The sequence below is a fragment of the Mytilus edulis genome, chromosome 14 (assembly GCF_963676685.1).
Source record: "Mytilus edulis chromosome 14, xbMytEdul2.2, whole genome shotgun sequence".
NCBI classification, from domain to species: Eukaryota; Metazoa; Mollusca; class Bivalvia; order Mytilida; family Mytilidae; genus Mytilus; species Mytilus edulis.
Window position 1 is genome coordinate 38,879,898 of NC_092357.1, and position 7,145 is coordinate 38,887,042.

Consider the following 7,145-nt stretch of genomic DNA (forward strand, 5'->3'; position numbering starts at 1 on the left):
CTCCTTTTTAGCTCACCTGGCCCGAAGGGCCAAGTGAGCTTTTCTCATCACTTGGCGTCCGTCGTCCGTCGTCCGTCGTCCGTCGTCCGTCGTCCGTCGTCCGTCGTCCGTCGTCCGTCGTCGTCGTCCGTCGTCGTTAACTTTTACAAAAATCTTCTCCTCTGAAACTACTAGGCCAAATCAAACCAAACTTGGCCACAATCATCATTGGGGTATCTAGTTTAAAAAATGTGTGGCGTGACCCGGTCAACCAACCAAGATGGCAGCCACGGCTAAAAATAGAACATAGGGGTAAAATGCAGTTTTTGGCTTATAACTCAAAAACCAAAGCATTTAGAGCAAATCTGACAGGGGTAAAAATGTTTATCAGGTCAAGATCTATCTGCCCTGAAATTTTCAGATGAATCGGTCAATCGGTTGTTGGGTTGCTGCCCCTGAATTGGTAATTTTGAGGAAATTTTGCTGTTTTTGGTTATTATCTTGAATATTATTATAGATAGAGATAAACTGTAAACAGCAATAATGTTCAGCAAAGTAAGATCTACAAATAAGTCAACATGACCAAAATGGTCAGTTGACCTGTTTAGGAGTTATTGCCCTTTATAGTCAATTTTTAACCATTTTTCGTTAATTAAAGTAATCTTTTACAAAAATCTTCTCCTCTGAAACTACTGGGCCAAATTAATCCAAACTTAGCCACAATCATCTTTGGGGTATCTAGTTTAAAAAATGTGTGGCGTGACCTGGTCAACCAACCAAGATGGCCGCCACGGCTAAAAATAGAACAAAGGGGTAAAATGCAGTTTTTGGCTTATAACTCAAAAACCAAAGCATTTTGAGGAAATCTGACATGGGGATAAAAATGTTTATCAGGTCGAGATCTCTCTGCCCTGAAATTTTCAGATGAATCGGTCAATCGGTTGTTGGGTTGCTGCCCCTGAATTGGTAATTTTGAGGAAATTTTGCTGTTTTTGGTTATTATCTTGAATATTATTATAGATAGAGATAAACTGTAAACAGCAATAATGTTCAGCAAAGTAAGATCTACAAATAAGTCAACATGACCAAAATGGTGAGTTGACCCGTTTAGGAGTTATTGCCCTTTATAGTCAATTTTTAACCATTTTTCGTAAATTAAAGTAATCTTTTACAAAAATCTTCTCCTCTGAAACTACTGATCCAAATTAATCCAAACTTGGCCACAATCATCTTTGGGGTATTTAGTTTAAAAAATGTGTGGCGTGACCTGGTCAACCAACCAAGATGGCCGCCACCGCTAAAAATAGAACATAGGGGTAAAATGCAGTTTTTGGCTTATAACTCAAAAACCAAAGCATTTTGAGGAATCTGACAGGGATAAAAATGTTTATCAGGTCAAGATCTATCTGCCCTGAAATTTTCAGATGAATCGGTCAATCGGTTGTTGGGTTGCTGCCCCTGAATTGGTAATTTTGAGGAAATTTTGCTGTTTTTGGTTATTATCTTGAATATTATTATAGATAGAGATAAATTGTAAACAGCAATAATGTTCAGCAAAGTAAGATCTACAAATAAGTCAACATGACCAAAATGGTCAGTTGACCCCTTTAGGAGTTATTGCCCTTTATAGTCAGTCTCATTGACTGGCATTGTCAGTTCGTTCATAATAGAGTTATTCTCCTTTATTGATGCTTTTTACTAAAAAGTGGCCGGCCATACATCATGGTATGTTAATGACTGAGAACGGAATTAGATGGATTGAGTACAGTTCACTGCAAGAGTACTTCGTAAATTGTCAAACTGTGTTAAAGGGTCTAAGAATTTTAACTCCGTTAGCTTTTCATACTTGACTGTGTCCATTGTTGAAGATGAACATTAACCTTGAAGAGCGACACACTGGTGGCCTCCTAGAGCTTTTAGTTCAATAAATAATAATTATCAGTTATGAAGACAATACCAATTCAATTTGATTAATAATCAATTATAAGATAATCATGATAATCTGGTAACATAATGAAAATCTTGACAAAACCAGACATAACTGGTTTCATTTTTGTCTTCTGTCAGATCATTTATTTGTTATAAACACTGGAATTACTGTCACTCAAATAACAGTCAAAATCCTTACATCATAATCAAGCCTATACCTGTATACAAAATTAACAAGTTTTTGGAGAAATGTGAATCCTTCGTTTTGCCTGACAATACTAATCCGATTGATATTATTCAAGATTGGGACTTGAAAACTAGACATGACTAATTTTGAATGAGTTGAATTAAATTCAACATTTCTTCCAAGTCTCGTCTGTTATATTGGTCTAAAGTGCGTTACTCTTTATTTAAACTTAAGTTAACAGGCTACGAATCATATCAATATCTGTGAATAAAAACATTCATTTCAGTTTCTATCATCAAAAAACCTAAAATCACTAGTAAAATGCATTGCTCCATCAAGTGAATGTTGACAATAATCGTCATGAAATGAACATGTTAAAATAACGTAGGCTTCGTCTTCTAAAATATCTTACAACTATCACAGACTGGATCTTTTAAAAGTACATTTCAAACCTCCATTTTTCGATTCTCCACATATAATAACTATATAAAAATGCTTTGCTTCTGCTTCGTCAAATGAATGTTGCCTATAATCGTCATATATAATTGACATGCATGCTTAAATAACATGGGCTTCGTACGTCTTCTAACATATTTCACAATTATCACAGACTCGATCTTTTAGAAGTAAATTTCAAAATCTTCCTTTTTTGATTCTACACACATTGAAATTTGCCCCCCAAAAAATCCCTTGTATAAGTGGCTTTATAGAAATTTGGCAATGTCTTCAAAACTTAAATAATTAAATGTTGCCACCTTTACCTGTTCGAGCTGTCCGAGTCGGATATGTGCCACAGATCAACATATTTACTGAACATTCTACATGTTCTATAGGCATAATCATATTTGTGTAACATTACAAAATATATTGAAAGTGCAGCTATCAATATATTCGGCAATTAAACACAAATATAGGTAAAATTTCTCGATAATAAAGACAAATTTTTAAGATTTTAAATGTCCAGATTTAAATGTCAAAATTTGGATTACTGAAAGCAAGTCCAATTACAATTTCTTGATTATCTGTCTCTAAGACTCTTTCTAAATAAAATTGATAATGGAAATGGGGAATGTGTCAAAGAGACAACAACCCGACCATAGCAAAAACAACAGCAGAAGGTCACCAACAGGTTTTCAATGTAGCGAGAAATTCCCGCACCCGGAGGCGTCCTTCAGCTGGCTCCTAAACAAATATATACTAGTTCAGTGATACTGAACGCCATACTAATTTCCAAATTGTACACAAGAAACTTAAATTAAAATAATAAAAGACTAACAAAGGCCAGAGGCTCCTACTTGGGACAGGCGCAAATATGCGGCGGGGTTAAACATGTTTATGAGATATCACCCCCCCCCCCCCCCTTATACCTCTAGCCAATGTAGAAAAGTAAACGCATAACAATACGCACATTAAAATTCAGTTCAAGAGAAGTCCGAGTCTGATGTCAGAAGATGTAACCAAAGAAAATAAACAAAATGACAATAATACATAAATAACAACAGACTACTAGTACTAGCAGTTAACTGACATGCCAGCTCCAGACTTCAATTAAACTGATTGAAAGATTATACACATATTCTTCACCTTGTACTGTAAAAAGTTCTGCAAAATGAATGAATAACTGATTTGAGTACAAGTGTTGTTTAGCGGCAATCTGCACCAAGATTTTCAGCTGAAGGCATATGCGTCAATAAATCTTTTATTATATAATTGAAAAACTTCAGGTCCTGAGTGTGTTAAACCATAGATATACGAATACATGTAGATATTTCATTTGTTATTGCTTGACCCTGATCAGTGTTATTTTGCAATATAGATTAATTTTACAAAGTTGCATGGGTCTGTCTGTGTGTCTGTCTGTCGCCGTCTTGGATTGTTAAAAAACAGAGAATCTAAGGTCCAGATTTTCAATCAAAAATTTGATCCAGGAATGCAAATGTAAATTTGCACTTAAAAGAACAAATTGATAAGATTATAACTTATAAATATTAATATTTCTATAAGTGTAGATTATTTTTGCTTGATTTTTTAATGTTTATAGATTGGAATTTTAAATGGAGGTAACTCTGAAATAGTAAATTTTCTGGAGGAATCTACATGGAATTTTCCCATTTTGTATTTAAGCTGGGGGGAAACGTACGGCGACCCTATCTTTTCTTTTGATATTCTCAATGCATTTTTCAAAGAACTATGTTCTTGTATTTTATTTTACAATTCTATCATTTAGTTCAGATTCTAATCACATAATGATGTTTTTCCCTGTATAATCTGTAGCTTGAGAAAATGCACGGTGACCTATCATTTTTATTATATTTTTGAACATATATGTCATATATCAATATAAACTACGGGAGGGATTGTACCTGATTTTCATATGATGAAGACATAATCTTTCAATCAGTTTAATTTAGGTCTGGAGCTGGCATGTCAGTTAACTGCTAGTAGTCTGTTGTTATTTATGTATTATTGTCATTTTATTTATTTTCTTTTGTTACATCTTTTGACATCAGACTCGGACTTCTCTTGAACTGAATTTTAATGTGCGTATTGTTATTCTTTTACTTTTCTACATTGGCTAGAGGTATAGGGGGAGGGTTGGGATCTCATAAACATGTTTAACCCCGCCGCAATTTTGCGCCTGTCCCAAGTCAGGAGCCTCTGGCCTTTGTTAGTCTTGTATGATTTTAATTTTTAGTTTCTTGTGTATAATTCGGAGTTTAGTATGACGTCCATTATCACTGTACTATTATGCATATTTTAGGGGCCAGCTGAAGGACACCTACGGGTGCGGGAATTCTCGCTACATTGAAGACCCATTGGTTGCCTTCGGCTGTTGTTTGCTCTATGGTCGGGTGGTTGTCGCTTTGACATATTCACCATTTCCTTTCTCAATTTTACGTTTTGGAAAAGTATGAACAAATTCTTTCATTTTTAATTTAGACTCCCATACCATCTTATCATATATTGTCAATCTATAAAATAAATTAAACAGACATAGAGAAATCCAAATGCACGAGTCTGATATCTTTTTATGTTCATATCTCTTATATGACAATCGAGTGTCTTTGGGGGTCAACTCGACAGTTAATTAGATGGCGACTAGACAAAAATACAGACGAAACATAGCTACATATTCGAGCTCATGCCAGGTTTACTGTTAATTTTAGACTTTTTGTTATTTGGATAAATGTTTTACATTGTTATAAATCAAATATTTGAATTTCAGTCTAATCGGTGAACCTGAATTAGACAGCTAGTGTCCCTTTAAACGGATTTGTAGTATGAGCTCCTTGCCATTAAAGCAAACCAGAAAAAGCAGAATTTTTAGATACTGGTTCAAACGGTTATATACCACAAACTGCATGATATTTGACAAAAAAAATGTTTATTATATGCTGATTTACACAAATGTCCTAGTTATAAGACAAACCGGTTGTATTTTATTAAAAGTGAACTGCTTAGTATACTTTTTATGTTCAGGTGATATTTGGTATAATCAAGGTTATTTTATACTGCGGCCGCAAGCTCTCCAGTGCTGTAGTACTTGATAACTAAATTGAGCCAGTGTTTGTTTGTCGGAATAAAGATTTTGACAGCCAACTAAGAACTTTAGTTAAATATTGAAGTTATAGATATGTGGTCACAAAGCAAAACAAGTTATTTGCATGACATAATTGAAAGTCATAATTTACCGATTATAGAATGCGGACTTTACTCTGCAATTTCTAGAATAAATGGACTCTGTAGTTTTGAAGGATTACATAGAGGATGAGATGCTTTTCAGATTGAAAATGTCACACGTATGACGGACTTTGTCTAATTTTTACAGAGGATGACCTTGAGGTCACTCCGATGTATTGTTATCGCTTAAATTTCCGTCATGCATAAATTAGTCAAATTAGTTTTGGGTTTTCAACACCGGTGAAAAAAGTGCATTTTCATACCTGCGATTTCTGTTCCCCGGTTGTACGATGTTTCAACAAAATATGGAATCATTTCAGTTGTTGATTTAGTGGTGAAAATTTGACTGAATTATATCTGAATAAATACGATTTTATATGTTTAATTGGTGTTTCAGAAAGAGGTCAGGTGCTCTTGTTCATTCATAAAATTATCGTTCATTCATAAATTTATCGTAAAATAAAAATCACTACACAGGTTATACGTGTAGTGTAAATGACCACCTGTAATCTAAAAATAGCGGTCTCACTAATAACGACAAGAAGAATTTTAGCGACAAAAAGCATCAAGAACGGACAAGAAGAATAAATTAAGCGACAAGAAGACTATTTAGCGACATGAAAACTTCTCGTATCGCATGAGGATGACACATATCAAATGAACAATTATGTGTGCGACTTAGTTTTAAGAAATGATGTCAAAGTAACACTATGAAAATATTTTTAGTAAGCTGAAATATATATTTATTTTTTACATGTTTATGTTTTGTAAGTTATTTTATTTCTGTCCCATTTTTCAACATTAGCGTCTCGAAAGGTGAAATGTTTTAACTGAATGGTTAATTTGAATTAATTATGAAAACTGTTAAAATTAAATAAATAAAAGTAATTATTGCCCAGTTACAAACACTACCAGGGGATAATCCATAATTACCCCCAACTTTAGCCTGGTAAACTTGTTGTCTCCTTGTGAAATATAAAACATATTAAAAATGATTTCCTGCTTAAGTCTTTAATTGATATAAAGTCAAAACCTTCTTGCTTTTCACTAGACAACCATGTCCTGTCAGGTTTAATTCTTATATATGTAGATGAAAAATAAAAGTCCCCAAAACATTAACATGGCAGCAATTGCTTTTACAGCCTTTAAGGCTTTGATTTTTTTACAGAAGAGTGTCCACCATGCACTTGCACTGCACTATAATAATAGTAGAATAGAATTATCATATACAAATAGATGAAAATTATATATACATGCAATCGCAATATTAATAATATATATAACAACAAACCAGTGTATTCTCTACGACTATTATTATATAAGTATAATAGTCCAAGGTATACTGATTTCTTGCACTACAATATAATAG